The sequence below is a fragment of the Podarcis gaigeae genome, assembly GCF_964106915.1.
Source record: "Podarcis gaigeae genome assembly, chromosome: 10".
Classification (NCBI taxonomy): Eukaryota; Metazoa; Chordata; class Lepidosauria; order Squamata; family Lacertidae; genus Podarcis; species Podarcis gaigeae.
In genome coordinates, this window is record NC_139686.1 from 1480081 (window position 1) to 1496538 (window position 16458).

Consider the following 16458-nt stretch of genomic DNA (forward strand, 5'->3'; position numbering starts at 1 on the left):
CAGGTTATCTGATAATGCCTTATCTGATTCCCTTTCCTGGTAGTCTGGCCATTCCTTTGAGATGGTGATTTCCCAATTCCTGAGACAATGGGAAGGTTCCCTACCTGCTCCCTCCTTGCAGAGTAAACATTTGGTCAGTTTGGGAGTCAAAATGGTTTCAGGACGGTCTTCCTGAGCTGCTCCAGACATGTGGTCGACATATCTATGTATGGGTTTGCTTGGTACATTTATGAGCATTTATTATATATATAAGACCTTAATTTTTTTATTACATGATTCATCCAGTCCAGCCTTTCACATGATGAATTCTGCATTTACTTTAAATAAGCAGGGAGACAATATACCGTCCTCCTTTCCCAATTTTGTTGTTCCATATCCAGTTCTAACTGTAGCTTCTTGTCCAACATGGAGATTTCTCAGGAGACAGATGAGGTGATCAGGCACTCCCATTTCTTTAAGAACTCACCATAGGTTGCTGTGGTCGACACAGTCAAAGGAGGGGGTTGGACTCGATGGCCCTTGTGGTCTCTTCCAACTCTATGATTCTATGATTCTATGATTTTGTATAGTCAATGAAGCAGAAGTAAATGTTTTCTAGCTTTCCCCATAATCCAGCGCATGTTTCCAATTTGGTCTCTGCTTCCTTTGTCCCTTCGAAATCCAGCTTGCACTTCTGGAAGTTCTCGGTCCACATACTCCTTAAGCCTGCCTTGTAGCATTTTAAGCATAACCTTGCTAGCGTGTGAAATGAGCGCAATTGTGTGGTAGGTGGTGTGGGATGTGAAACACAAGAGCAGTCAATTACAACATTCCTAGAGTGCACATGTTTGCACATGGGGAGGGATGTTTGTCCAGCCAGCAGGTAAACTTCCTGTTTCCCTCTGGGCTGGGACAGACTTCCTCTGCATGTGACTAGAGGTGGGTGTGGCCTCACCTGTGCAGGTAATGACAAAAGTACGGGGCAGGGGCAGCCATCTCTCTCTTGCCTCTCTTCCTTCGAAGAAGCAACATCTACTAAGCTAAAGATGCCCTCTTGGCTCCCAGCCAAGAGAGGAGACAGGGACTGTCTTATTATAAGATAGACTCCAAATGTATATTACTTCATTAAGCCGAAGTCTGCCTTCTGGGATCTGATTGTGAACAGAATGTGAGTAAACTCTTTTTATACTTTTGTAAAAGACTGTGTCGTTTCTTCTCTTTTATGAGGGAATAAGGGGAAATTACCAGAATAGTTATTAGAGAGGCTTAAGCGAGCCTGAGCAAACGCTGCCGTTGCAAACTTAAAATAAAGGGGAATGTTTTACTCTGCTGTTATTGGAAACTTGTTAACACAAGTTGGATAAGGATATAATCAGATAATATATACTCTCCTGCATCCCTGAACATTCCCACAGGCAGAGCATTCTTTGGCACTGCCCTTCTTTGGGATTGGGATTCATGTGTTGCAGGAAACCCCCCCCCCCCGCCCAATCATTCAGTTTGTACAAACAACACACACACACGCACACTCACACAGGACATACATGACACTTCTGTTATAAATTCATACAAAATCAGCCGTACATTGGATCTGCACTGTTCAACTTTTATTTTACACCATGAGTGAAGGACTATCAAAGGGGGGAGACTTGACACAAGGCAGCCAACATGTCTGCAGTGAGCCCTACCCAGTTGGCATGCCAACCTTGATGGTCCTAGACTCACAAAGGACCTGCAAATGGAAGTGGATTCAGTAGGGACTGAAACACAGGACAGTGACCAGCCCTTCCCTCTGGGGACAGGAAACAGTGAACTCCCCCCTTTGTCTTCAGGAATGTAAGCATGGGGAGGGGAAAGGAGGAACCGGACAGGTGAGAAGACCCTCAGGTTACCACCACAACTCCTCCTCCTTCAGAGAAGTCCCACGTCTCTGAGGTCTCTCAGCCCCACTCACCCCACAGAGTGTTTGTTGTGAGGGAGGAAGGGAAAGGAGAATGTGAGCCGCTTTGAGACTCCTTCGGGTAGTGATAAAGCGGGATATCAAATCCAAACTCTTCTTCTTCTTCTCCCTGAACCCCTCCTCTGTGTGATGGGTCAATGATGTAGTCATGATGCAGTCTTGGGGTGTAGCATGGGGGATTAGCAGCTAATAAAAGTTGGGGTCTTCTTTTGTTGGGGGCTTCCATCTTGTTCCACCTGGGGGCAGGTGGGAGTCCTGTGGCGACAGTCTTCAGTAAAGACCTACTGGCTGCTCTTTTGCTCTGCTCTTCCTGGCTGGTCTCCTTGTTTTTTGTCCAAGGGAGCCCTCAGATTTTGGAATCCGCTTGGATGTTGTGCCTGGACGGTGCCTGTGTCCAGGGTCCTTGTCCTGGCCTGAGTCAGAGGCTGGGGTGGGGAGCGGGGGATTGGGGGGGGAGTCGTTTAGCTGCCCCCCTCCATTCCTGGTTTGAACAGCACCAAGACCTAAAACACGGAGGGATCTAGGCTCGTGGGGTGGGGAGGACCTTGCAATTGTGGGGGGGAGACCCAACGTTGCAGCTGGATCTCCGGGATCAGCCCCTCTCCCGCTCTCCTGATCCAGAAGGAAGAGGGGAGGGGGAAAACCTTCTTCTCGCCCCCTCAATCCTTTCCCTCCCCTCCCGGACCTCCTCCTCTCACCCCGCCCCCCCACAACCCCAGATCCCGCCCCCATACGTCCCACCCCTCCTTCCTCCTCCTCCAATCCGGCTTCTGCTCCGGCAATGGGGGTGTGAGCCCCCCCCCCAACCTCCCTTCTTCTCCCGGAAGTGGAGCTTCCACTCCGGATTTCTTCTCTGCGCCGTAGCTCTAGGGGGGGCGCGTTCTCCAAGGGGAGGAGGGGCGGCAGGTAAATCCCCCCCCCCCCGTGGATGTTGCAGGAAAGGAAGGGAGGATCGGGAGCGAGGACAAAGAGGTAAAGGGGTCACGGGGGGGGGGCTGGAGAAAAGGACCCAGAGACCCCCTCCAGCTCCCCCAAGCGCCCTCCGTGGGGCCGGGATCCCTGCATGCGTGCTGCCAAGGGGACTTTCCTCGCAGGGGCGGAGGTGGGGCGCCCACCCACGAGGACTCCCTGGCCCCCTTTCCCCCGCGCAGGCATCCCTGGGGCGCGGAGAAGCGGGCCAGGAAAGGGTTAAGGGATGCGGGAGGCGCCGGGATAGAGACCCCCCTGTCCCTCCCCGGCTCATCTTGGGGGGCATTAGGGACGGAGAGATGGGGGGCGCAGGGCGAGGGGTGAGCCGGGCCAAGGGGGCGTCTGGGTGCAGGGGAGACTCCGGGATGGGAGGGGGGCAAGGGCGGGAGGAGGAGGGGGCAAGCAAACTCAGAATAGGGGGGGGAGACCAGTCCTTGGGGGGGACGTCTCCATCGTGGCTTCCTTGGGGACTCTCCGGAGGGGCCGCCTTGGCTTCTCTCTCCCGCCCAGGAATCGGCCCCCCTTCAAGGCGACCACAGAGGGATCCCTGGAAAGTGGGGGTCCAGTCCCCCCACCTCTTCCTTCCTGCAACCTCCATCCTCTTCCCACCCCATAAGCCCCTGCCCTGTCCAGACACAGCGCTTCTGCCCAGTCCAGCCATTGGTCCCCTGGAGAGGAGAGGAAAGAGGAAGAGGAAGAGAGGAGGGGGGAGGCCTTCTCAGAAGCGGCTCTTGGTTTCCACAATCCCACCCAGGAAGCAGCCAGAAGCCTTTTCGTCTCTCTCAGGCTTCCATCTTTAATTGTCCTTTCTTGAGGATGAGGATAATGTACACCTGTCATCAGAAACAGGGGTGCAGAGTCCATGGAATGGCTCTCAGGCTTGATATGGAAGTTGTACCTCAAAAGCATTTCTGTTCCTCTTATTCTTTGTAGGCGGAGTGACTGACAAGCTGAGATACAATCCTTCATCATCCGATGACAGCAACTGCATGAATCTTCCCAGTCAAAGGACCCATTTTCAGGATAGACAGTGCCTGGGGCTGGAGGCTCTACACACCGGGTGTGCCTGTGCAGGCCAAAGACTGCCAGTATTAGCACAGGTGAGGTGTGTGACCCCCCCTCCCAAAAAAAATTTACAGACTGTGTGTGAATGAGAGTTTGTGGGTGGGATTATTGTTTACGGCAACCCTGTGATTTTGTCCACCCATAACATTTCTTGAGCTAATATTGCAGTACAAATTCCAAAATAACTACAAAAAATCACAATATGATAAGAATGATTGTAGTATTTATACCCTGCCCACCTGGTTGGGTTTCCGCAGCCACTCTGGGCAGGTTACAGCACATATAAAAGACAGGAAAACATCAAACGTTATAAACCTCCTGACACAGGGCTGCCTTCAGCTGTCTTCTAAATGTCAGATAGTTGTTCATTTCCTTGACCTCTGAAGGGAGGGCGTTCCATAGGGCGGGCGCCACCACCGAGAAGGCCCTCTGCCTGCTTCCCTGTACCCTCACTTATCACAGAGAGGGGACCAGCAGGAGGACCTCAGAGGAGGACCTCAGTGTTCAGAGTGAAGGATGGGGGTGGAGACGCTCCTTCAGGTCTACAGGGCCAAGGCGGTTGAGGGCTTTAGGTCGCAGATCTTGCTCCTCCATAATGATCTCCAAGACTGACATATAGTTAGCAGAGTAGAAAAAAACACTCAGAGGCAGCAAAAAATCCATTCAGCAGATAAATTTAGTACAGAAGGCAAAGAAGCATGACAATCCAAAAACTGAATTTACAGTAAAACCCTAACATAGCATAGCAAAACAGCACTCAGGTAAGAAAGACACAAGCAGAGTAGAGAATAGCAGAATAGGAAGTGGGCCCAGGCGCCTTTCAAGACTGTAATTTATAAACAATTCAGGGCCAGAGTAACCTTGGGACTGGATACCAAGCCTGGCTCCACCCCAGTTTAAACCAGCTTCCTCTGGTTCCCAAAAACAAGGAAGGTTCAGCATAATCTCATTACAACTTCTTCCACCACCTGCTCTCAGCAGAAAGGAAACTCCCTGATCAGGTAAAATGTTCCAGCTGGAGAAAACACCAACTTTGAATCACACAGAGTAAAACCACCAGAACCTTCTTGAACCAATAGACTAGGAATGATCTCTGTATGTCAGATCAATACTTTTCTTGCCTGAAAGATGCAACCATGACAATTTAAAGATCAGCACAAACAGTTTGAATTGTGCTCCGAAATGCAGGGAGAGCGAGTGAAGATCCTTTAGGACAGTGTTACAAGGTTGAACTTTTCATTAAGCACAGTTATCCCTTTGCCTTGAATATCCAGCTTTGTCAGTGCCAGATTAGGGTAGTCCTGTGTCAGAAGAGGGGCTCCAGATCAGGCAGCACATCATCATTATAAAGAACCATCGGGGTGGAGTGTTTCCCATTTGCCAGCTGCTTTCCTTCTGCTTCTCCTGCTCTCTCCATGCAATGTGAGGCATGTGGATGGAGGTCCATCTCCAAGAACAGGAGCTTCCCTGAGCACCCATTCAGCTGACCCCAAGCACCAAGCCTTCTCACTACTTCTCTGACTGACCCAGACCACAGGCCCTGGAAAAGACTGAGACCTGGGTCTCCCAAAATGGTCCACTTGGACCTCCTGAGGGAATTGGGACTGTGAAGGTGACTCATGAAGATCTAGAGGTGGAAACAGGGCTGGATGGAGGATTATAATAATATAATCATAATAATTTATTATTTATACCCCGCCCATCTGGCTGAGTTTCCCCAGCCACTCTGGGCAGCTCCCAATCAAATGTTTAAAACAGTACAGCGTTAAATATTAAAAACTTCCCTGAACAGGGCTGCCTTCAGATGTCTTTTAAAGATAAGATAGCTCTTATTTCCTTCACATCTGAAGGGAGGGTGTTCCACAGGGTGGACGCCACAACCAAGAAGGCCCTCTGTCTGGTTCCCTGTAACCTCACTTCTCACAATGAGGGAACTGCCAGAAGGCCCTTGGCGCTGGATCTCAGTGTCTTCATGGTGCAGAGGATGGAGAATGACCAAAGGAACGATGCACCAGAGAAAGAGAGGGCCTTTTCATGGACAGAGAGCAGCTGCTTTTCCTGTGAGGAAACAATTGATTTGAAAAGGCTGCATTCCGGACTTCCGGGTTGGCGCCATCGCCGAATGGTGGACTCCCTCCGAGCTCCGGAGGGAGCCTGCTCGGCAGGGGCTGGGTTCTACCGCGTCGGTGTCGCGGGGACCCTCAAAAACCATGGGCGCTGAAACCCATGGGCATGGTGACTCGGCGGGCGCCGTTTGCGCCCCCGACCCGCGAAGGAGCCTTTTTGAAGGCTACGGAGCGGGTGCCGGGGGGTGTGTGGTGCTATGAGTCCTCCACTTCCCCTACCGAGCGAAGCCGCATGCCATTTGGCGGAGAGCGCTGACTTCTTCCATTGAAAATTCGGATTAAAAAGAACAACCCGTGAGTAATTGGAAACTGGACTTAAAAAGGGGAAAAATTTTAAATTCGGACCGAGCGGGGGAGGTGCAAAAAGGAAGTCCGTCTCCCCCCTGTCGTAGAGGATTTAAAGCAAAGGATTTAACAACTAAGATCGAGTGCTACCTTATTTTGATAAAGTCACTAATTTCACGATGGAAAATTATAAGACTGGGCTGGAGGAGAAAAGTAGAACGTGAGCTAAAATGCAACCCCCCCCCCGGGAACCGGGAGCAATCCGCGAGAGCGCCGGGAGAGGAGAAACAGAGGCTTTGACAGCTGTCAAAGGAGCTGTCAAAGCTGAAGAATAAAAAGAGAACTTTGTTATGAGGACTTTGCCGGTTACATTTGTTACAAATTAGATATAAATTGTTTAAAACAAGGAATAACAAGTTACTTTGACTGTTGGGTGCGATCTGGAAGGAAACTGAGTTACTATAATCCCTCTAGAGGGGCTGTGGGACACTACAAGTATTGCTGGCATGGAATTTGAATTGGACTTTTTATCTCCTGGGAAACTGCAGAAATGGAACACTATTTTGTCTACAGAGGTCTCTACACTAAAGGAGACAATAGATTTATCTATTGAAGAATGGAAGGGACTTGACGTAAAGTTTTGTTCCTGAATAACAAAGCCTCTGTAGGGGATTTAGAAGCTTTTGGAATTGGAACATTTTTGCAGGAGAGCAGGAAAAGAAACTAGAGGAAAGTGAGGAGAGAGAATAATAAGAACAACATGAACAACAAGAATTGGACAAAGCTGGAAGTGGGAACATTTGGGACATTCAGATTTGAAAGGTCTAAAGAAACAAAATTGGAGTTCTTACTCTTAAATACAGAGATCTGGATGGAAAAAATGGACCTTTTTGAGATAGAGCTTTTCCAAGATTGGATGCTTGAAACTAAAGATGATCAAAAAGACGGCAAAGACTATTAAAAAGACGACAAAGTGGACTAGTGAAGGATTTCGGCCTAGATGTGGGATCTCCAGGATGACAACAGGCATTGATGGACATTGGGGAACGCAACCGGGAAAGGGGGGAGGGAAATTTGGAATCCAAAGGGTGTTAAATTATACTTCATTCTTTGTTCTATTTTCTTTTATTTTAATCTGTTCTGCATATTTAAGAGGGGAACTCGTGGAAGGGAGCGGGGTCGATTTTAGGGGATGGAAAAACATTCTTAACATTGGGTTAGCTATACTAAGTTTAAAACTTGGGGTAAGAACTTGCTGAATCTATTTGAAGGAATTGGAATACAAGAGGGGGTGGGGTGGGGAAGTCCTGGCAAGATGCTAATGAAAATAAGGTTATAAAATGGATGTTTTATTTCTTTTCTTTTTTCTGTTATATTTGAAAATGTTCAATAAATATTATTAAAAAAAAGAAAAGGCTGCATTCCAAGATCATGCTGCTTTATTAACAACGAGTGAGAATTATGAAAGGTTGCTGCTGCATTACTATCATTTGATGACATTGCTTTTTCTTTTTTCTTTTTTTTTATAATAATTTTTATTAGTTTTCCAATTTTTAAAATAAAACAGCAACATCATATAACCGTCAATAAGATCAAACAGATATACACAATATCTTTTCTTAACCTCGTTTTCTTAACCCTCCTTTCTCGGACTTCCCAGTACCTCACCCTTTTTGCATCCTTATTTTACAATTTTTCAGCAATCCTTTTTGCCAATTAAATTAAAACTTATCTTTCTCAATTCCACCTTAAATCATAAAATAGTTTCAGCTGTAATTCTGCATCTTCCTTCCCCTTGACATTTTAGCACTCCTCAATTTTATAGCAGTCCTTAAGATATACTTTAAATTTCTTCCAATCTTCCTCCACCGTCTCCTTCTCTTGGTCACGGATTCTGCCAGTCATTTCTGCCAGTCCCATAAAGTCAATCACTTTCGTCTGCCATTCTTCCAGTGTGGGTAGTTCTTGCGTCTTCCAATACTTTGCTAGAAGGATCCTTGCTGCTGTAGTGGCGTACATAAAAAAGGTCTTGTCCCTCCTTGACACCAATTGATCGACCATGCCCAAGAGAAAAGCCTCTGGTTTCTTGTGAAAAGTGCACTTAAGTACCTTCTTAATTTCATTATAAATCATTTCCCAATAGGCCTTAATCTTTGGGCAGGTCCACCAAAGGTGGAAGAAGGTACCTTCAGCCTCATGACATTTCCAGCATTTATTGTTGGGCAAATGATAAATTTTCGCCAGCTTGACTGGGGTCATGTTCCACCTATAAATCATTTTCATAATATTCTCTCTTAGGGCATTACATGCCGTGAATTTAATACCGGTGGTCCATAACTGTTCCCAGTCAGCAAACATAATGTCATGACCAATGTCCTGTGCCCATTTAATCATGGCTGATTTAACCGTCTCATCTATTGTATTCCACCTCAGCAACAAATTGTACATTCGTGATAGATTCTTAGTATTGGGTTCTAACAATTCTGTTTCTAGTTTCGATTTCTCCCTCTGGAAGCCTATTTTCCTGTCTTGTTTAAATGATGACATTGCTTTTTCATTTGCTGTGCGTAAGAGGGGTGGGGTGGGTGTTTAGTTGGGTGTGGGAATTTGTTTAATTTAATTATGGTGTGTTTGTAACATTCTCTTTTTTTGTTTGTTTTATTGTTTTGTTAGATTGTTTTTTGTATAGGTTTTAATTTGATTTTAAGGGGAGGGGTCAGGGCTGCCTGGGAGTGGGTCCCAACAAACAAAATGGCTGGGGCAAGTTCCACGGGGGTGTGTGTATGTGTGTACTGGGGCAACCAATCTCAGTGATCACGGGTAGGAGGAGGAGTTACGCTAAGACCAGACCACGTCATTACCGAGGAAGCGGGCTTAGTCATTGTTTGAGGACTATCCCTGCCTCCAGGTCTGGTCTTCAGCGGGCGGATACTGGAATCAACAAGGGATACCCACATGACCTGAAGGTGCTGCTGTGCAATGCCAGGTCAATGATCCATAAAACCACTGTGATCCGTGACTTGATCGTGGATGGAGGACTTGACCTGGCATATGTGACAGAGGCTTGGTTGGATGAAGCAGATGGGCCTGTCCTTGCCGCTGCTTGCCCACCAGGTTTCTCTTACGCACAGCAACCCAGGCCTTGTTGGCGGGGAGGGGGGGTTGCAGTGATTTTTAGTCATTAGTTTGCACCAGGCGTCCTATTGGGAAGACCCAGTTTTCTGAGTGCATGTTCTGGAAGTTGGGCAATAGGGGCAGTACAGGATTGCTTTTGGTGTACTGACCTCCCCGCTGCACCAAGGATTCCCTGCCCGAGCTGCTTCAGGTCGTGGCGGATGTTCTCCTGGAGACACCTAGTTTGGTCGTCCTAGGGGATTTTAACATCCATGCCGACACGACCTTACAAGGGGCCGCTCGGGACTTCGTGGAAAGCATGGCCTCCATGGGGCTGTCCCTGAATAAGTCTGGTCCAACCCATAGCCGCGGACATGCCTTGGACCAGGTGTTTACCTCTATGGATGTTCATGATCTGACACTAGGTAAAAGCAAAACAAAAGAAGTGCCATGGTCAGATCACTTCCTGGTGCAACTGGACTTCTCCGCGACCCTTCCCCTCTGAAGGGAGGTGGGACTGATTTGGATGGTCCGCTCCCACCACATAATGGATCCAAATGGTTTCCAGAGAATGGTTGGGGATGCTTTATCCCATGTTGATGGCCTTTCAGCTGATTCCCTGGTGGCCTGCTGGAATGTGGAGTTAACCAGGGCTATTAATGTGGAGTTAACCAGGGCTATTGACTGTTGTTGTTTTTTCTTAAAGAATATTTATTAGCATTTCAAAAATAGTACAGAAACCAAAAATAACAAAAAATAACAAAAGTACAAAAATACAAAACTAAAAAGAATTAAAAACACATAAAATTTCAATTGCTTATTTTCTTTTAACTTATTTCCCAGACCTCCTCACACCTCCCCTTTTTGTATTCCAATTCAAGTTATTAGCTCAGCAAATCCTCACCATTAATTATAACTTATTTCTCAACCTTTTTTTTTTCCATATTCTCTTAAACATTACAGCTGGGAACCACTTAATTTCTGTCCAACACCATTCTAACATTCATTAATTTTACAATGTTTCTGTAGATAGTCCTTTTTTAAAAAAAAATAATATTTATTCAAATTTTCAAGATACAAAAACATTTAAAGCATAAACAAACATAAACAGAAAAAGGGCAAAAGAAAAAAGAAAAAGAGAGAAAAGTATACAAGATTCAAAATAACTTCATTTCATTATCTTGTGTCTTAGACGTCCTCATACCTCCCTTTTTTGTATTCCAATTTAATCATTGTTTCAGCAAATTCTTCCCATATTTATCAAAAAAAGAATAATTTATCTTAACAATCTATTTCAAATTTATTAATATTACCTTTAACTTTATCTTTACTTTCAAAACCATATACCTTTAAATTTAGACTTTAAATTATATTTATACTTATCTTCAAATCTTTCTACTAAAGCCAATTATATCCTTTCCGCCACAGTCTATTATTTCACAAATGTTACTCAGAAATAGCCAAATATATAAAAGAAAGTTCTCTTCTAGTTTTGTCCATCGTCCCTTTCTTCCTGGTTTCAGGCTGCGTCTACTTGCAGGTGTGTGAAGCCTTCTCCCCCTTCCCCCCGTAACTCCCGTTCCCCCCTGTACAGTGAGAGTAGGGACCTATGAAACACTGGGTGGATTTTCATGCTGTCTGGCAACTTGAGCCTGAATGCCACAGGGTTCAATTGCTGCATTACCTCAAAGGGTCCTAGCCGTTTTGGCCATAGCTTCTTGCACCCTCCCTTAAAGGATAGCCCTTGGGTGGACAACCACACCCGGTCCCCCACCCTTATAATGTCCCCTTCCCGGCGACACTTGTCTGCTTGCCTCTTGTAAACTTCCTTGGCCCTTTCCAAGTTCATCTTAAGTTGCTGGTGCAGGGCCTCCATTTCTTCCACAAACTGTTCTGCTGCAGGCACGCTCCCCCCTTCCTCCCCCCTCCCAGGAAAGGCCCTGGGGTGACACCCATAATTAGCCATGAACGGGCTCATCCCCATAGACACATGCTCAGCGTTATTGTACGCAAATTCGGCCAGCGCTAGTCTCTCTACCCAATTGTTCTGTCTCTCGTTGATGTAGCAGCACAGGTATTGCTGTAAAATACTGTTCGCTCTCTCTGCTTGCCCGTTGGTCTCCGGGTGTCTCGCTGTCGAGAATCCCACCTCCACCTGCAATAAGTTCATGAGCCTCCTCCAGAACCTCGAGGTAAATTGTTTCCTGCGATCTGAGATGACCCGCGAAGGAGCTCCATGCAGCCTGAAGATGTGGTCAACAAACAACCTGGCCGTTTCCTCTGCCGTTACTGCATGTGAGCAAGCTATGAAGTGGCACATTTTGGTTAGCAGATCCACTACTACCATGACTGCTGTCTTCCCTCTAGACTTGGGCAAATCTGTCATAAAATTGATAGATACCACCTCCCAGGGTCTTCCCGGTGTGGGTAAGGGTTCCAGCAACCCTGCCGGGGCAGCCCTCTCCCCTTTAGCCCGTTGACAGCGGTCACACCCACGTACATACTCTTGTACATCTTCCCTCACCCTTGGCCACCAGAACTCCCTGGTAACCAGCAACATAGTTTTGTGTTGACCAAAGTGCCCCGCTGTTGGGTTGTCATGAAGCTGTTTGAGCACCCTTTCCCTCAAGGTCTCCCCTGGTACGTACATCACCCCCCTTGTAGTACAGCAGTCCTTCCCTTTCCTCAAAGCCTCCCTGGTCTCCCCTCGCTTCCCTGAGTTCCCTGATTCTGGTTTGAGCGAATTCGTCGTGGCGAATCAGCTCGGTTAGTTCTCGTTTCCCAACTAACGCTCCCCCCCACACCCATCGTTCCTCTGGGAACACGTGTCTCACTTCCGGCGGTCCCTCTCCTTCCGTGTACTCCGGCTTCCTGGACAGGGTGTCTGCCCTCACATTCTCTTCTCCCGGCACGTACCGGATCTTGAAGAAGAACCTGGAGAACTCCTGTGCCCATCGAATCTGTCTCTGGTTGAGAACTCGAGCCGTTCTCCAGTATTCCAAGTTCTTGTGGTCCGTGCACACCTGTATCTTGTGCTGGGCTCCTACTAGCAGATTTCTCCACTGCCGAAAGGCTGTGTAAATTGCAAGCAGTTCGCGATCATACACCGTGTAGTTTTGTTCCGACTTGCTCCGCTTCCGCGAGAAAAAGGCACACAGTCTCCTGGCGTGCTGGGCCCCCCCCCGGCTGCAACAACACCGCTCCAATGGCCCGATCCAATGCGTCTGTCTCCAGCCTCATTGGCTTCTGTAGATCCACGTGCAGGAGTTGTTCCTCCGAAGCGAACGCCTTCTTTAGTCTTTCAAAGGATTGTTGGGCACTTTCAGTCCAGACGAACTTCCTCTTGCTGCTGAGACAGTCTATGATGGGCGCTGGTCCCTCCTCCTCACCACCAGTGGCTCCCACCATCCATTGCCAAGCCTTTCTTTGTGGACAAGCCCTGGCAAAGTGTCCTGGCCGTTGGCAGAGGAAACACTTCTTGGTGCTTTTGGCATCCTTTCCCTCCCTCTTGCGTCCTTCGCTGGCGTTTGAAACCTCTCTCGCGCGCGTGCGCTCCATCGATTTCCATTGGCTCAACGGACCGGGAATGCTGCTTTGGCATCTCAGGAATGCGGTAGTCAGGGCAACGCTCTCCTCTCCCTTCCCGCCTCTCCAAATCACGCGCTTCCTGTCTTGCTCCTATCGCAAGCACAGCTTTGGTCAATTCGTCCATAGATTGCGGGCTTTGCGCGCGGGAGAGCTCATCCTTCACAGCTGGGGACAACCCCTCATCAAACAGCATTTGTATAGGCGGGGAATTTAGGTTCCACTCCAGCCGGTGTATTAACATCGCAAAACGGGACCAATAGTCTCTAACTGATAGGTCCCCCTGCTTGCCAATCATCAGTTCCCGCTGGGTCACACTCTGTTCTACTTGACTTGAATACATCGCGTCCAAAGCCTGAAGGAACTTCCGAACGTCCCTCATGGCAGCATTCTGCGTGGCCATTAGGGGCCTGACCCATTCACACGCCCCATCCTGCAGATGCCCCACGATATACGCCACCCTCTCTGCATCATCAGCAAAGTCATCATGCTGCAGTTCCAAAGCATACTCTATTTCCGTTCAGAACGTGTTATAGTCCTGGGGCTTCCCCCCAAAATTGTGTACCAGTCCAGGCACCTTCCTTGCCACGGGGGTGGGTCTGACCTGCGCATCCTGAGCTCGCCTTTCATCCAGCCGCGCCGTCAGCAGAGCTAGATGCTGTTCCAAATCCTGGTTCCTTTCCACCAGATCCTGCACGCTCGCAGCTTGCTCTGCAGCGCTGGCACCTCCAGTCTGACTCATGGTCTCCTGCCTGTGCACAAGTAACTTCAGGGACTGACGGATTGCTGTAATGGTTATAAGGGGTTACTTGTGCATAAGTTGCCATCACTTTTGGCTAGATTCCCTGGCTAACCATGCCTTGGCTGACAGCCCTCACTCCGTGGCTGTTCAGTCGCTTGCAGAATCCGTCAGTGGGCGTTTCTTGAACCTCTTCCAGCATAGAAGCTGTTTGACGCCAGGTCTCCGCCTACTCTCCCTGTGTGGGACTCTTCTGCGCAAGGAAGGAGTAGGCAGAGGCGTGCCCGTGCTCTCTCCACTAGTCTCGGGTGAAGAGTCTTGAAGACCTCTCTCCGAATCCTCCATCTCCCTCCCTTCTCTACTGGTGTTACGCTGAATTCCTTCCCCCCTGCTGGTCCCCTCTCCTGCATCGCTTTGGAGCCTTGCCTCCACCTCTCGCTCTGATGTCAGTTCCCTGACAGGCAGGGTATAAATAATAAATTATTGCTATTATTATTATTATTATTATTATTATTATTATTATTATTATTTCCTAAAAATTGGGGACATGGGTAGGAAGCGGGGGAATGTTGGAGATGTTGAAATAAGAGAAGGTGATTGATTTGTTCTTTTCTCTTTGTTCTTTTCCTTGAAATCCAAAAAGGACTTCCTCTCTGCCCACTCTGAAGAAGGTGATACAGAAGAATGTCAGAATTCCAGGGGACGGGGAACCTTTCATTTCATTAGGAATAGACATTGAAATGTGCGAAATGTGGGATATGCTTCACTGAATGAGCACACATAGCTCATATCAACAAACTCACAGGAGAGAAACCTTTTAAGGATTTGAAGTGTGGAAAGAGTTTCACTGATAGTGAAAAACCTAGAACACATCAGCAGACTCCCATGGGTAAGAAAGGATTCAAATGCAGGGAGTGTGGGAAGAGCTTCAGTGAGAGTGGACAACTTAAATTACACCAACGGACTCACACAGGGGAGAAACCATATGAATGTATGGAGTGTGGGATGAGTTTCCGACGAAGAGATACACTTAGAATACATCAACGGACTCACACAGGGGAGAAACCATTTAAATGTGTGGAGTGTGGAAAGAGCTTCAGTTCTAATGCAACCCTTAGATCACATCAACGGACTCACACAGGGGAGAAACCATATGAATGTATGGACTGTGGGAAGAACTTCAGTCAGATGGCACACCTTAAGTTACATGCACGGACTCACACAGGGGAGAAACCTTATAAATGTTTGGAGTGTGGAAAGAGCTTCAGTTCCAATACAACCCTTAGATCACATCAACGGACTCACACAGGGGAGAAACCATATGAATGTCTGGAGTGTGGGAAGAGCTTCAGTTACGATGCAGGCCTTAGATCACATCAGCGGACTCACACAGGGGAGAAACCATATGAATGTATGGAGTGTGGGAAGAGCTTCAGTTCCAATACAACCCTTAGATCACATCAACGGACTCACACAGGGGAGAAACCATATGAATGTATGGAGTGTGGGAAGAGCTTCAGTCAGATTGGAAACGTTAGAATACATCAACGTACACATACAGGGGAGAAACCGTTTAAATGCATGGACTGTGGAAAGAGCTTTAGTGATAGTGGAACCCTTAGAAAACATGAACATATTCACACAGGAGAGAAACCATTTAAATGTATCGAGTGTGGAAAGAGCTTCAATTTCAGTACAAACCTTAGAAAACATCAACTGACTCACACAGGGGAGAAACCATTTAAATGCATGGAGTGTGGAAAGAGCTTTAGTCAAAATGCGCACCTAATTTTACACCATCAAACTCACACAGGTGAGAAACCATTTAGATGTATGGAGTGTGGAAAGAGCTTCATTCAGATTGGAAACCTTAGAATACATCAACGGACTCATACAGGGGAGAAACCATTTAAATGCATGGAGTGTGGAAAGAGCTTCAGTCAAAATGGATACCTCAAAACACATCAACGGACTCACACAGGGGAGAAACCATTCAAATGCATGGTGTGTGGAAAGAGCTTTAGTTATGATGCAGGCCTTAGACAACATCAACGGACTCACACAGGAGAGAAACCATTTAAATGCATGGAGTGTGGAAAGAGCTTTAGTCAAAATGCGCACCTAATTTTACACCATCAAACTCACACAGGTGAGAAACCATTTAGATGTATGGAGTGTGGAAAGAGCTTTAGTTACGATGCAGGCCTTAGACAACATCAACGGATTCACACAGGGGAGAAACCATTTAAATGCATGGAGTGTGGAAAGAGTTTTAGTGATAGCGGAAGCCTTAGAACACATCAACAAACTCACACAGGTGAGAAACCATTTAAATGTATGGAGTGTGGAAAGAGCTTCAGTCAAACTGCGCACCTAATTTTACACCATCAAACTCACACAGGTGAGAAACCATTTAGATGTATGGAGTGTGGAAAGAGCTTTAGTTACGATGCTGGCCTTAGACAACATCAACAGACTCACACAGGAGAGAAACCATTTAAATGTATGGAGTGTGGAAAGAGCTTCAGTTATAGTGGAAACCTGAGACTACATCAACAGACTCACATCAGTAAGAAATGATTTGAATGTATGGAGTGTGGAAAGAGCTTCAGTCAGAATGGAAATCTTAGAACACA

General features: G+C 47.3%; 2 protein-coding genes across 5 annotated transcripts in view; both read left to right on the top strand.

Annotated features, from left to right (window-relative positions):
* Positions 1–16458, top strand: part of LOC310826021 (uncharacterized protein) — a 156844-nt gene that overhangs the window by 49242 nt on the left and 91144 nt on the right. The window contains exon 1 of one of the 3 annotated variants that reach the window (XR_014555600.1): positions 2709–2911. The exons of 1 other annotated variant lie outside the window; for it this stretch is intronic. The gene's annotated coding sequence lies outside the window, so the exon portion shown is untranslated. Of the gene's footprint in view, positions 1–2708; positions 2912–16458 lie in introns of those variants that run through there. One more of the 3 variants, XM_083700446.1, reaches the window with a different exon arrangement.
* LOC310826057 (uncharacterized protein) overlaps positions 3932–16458 on the top strand; it is a gene marked incomplete at its 3' end in the record, with an annotated part of 50918 nt that continues 38391 nt past the window's right edge. The window contains exon 1 of one of the 2 annotated variants that reach the window (XM_083700549.1): positions 3932–4013. The remainder of the gene's footprint in view (positions 4014–16458) is intronic. The other variant, XM_083700548.1, reaches the window with a different exon arrangement.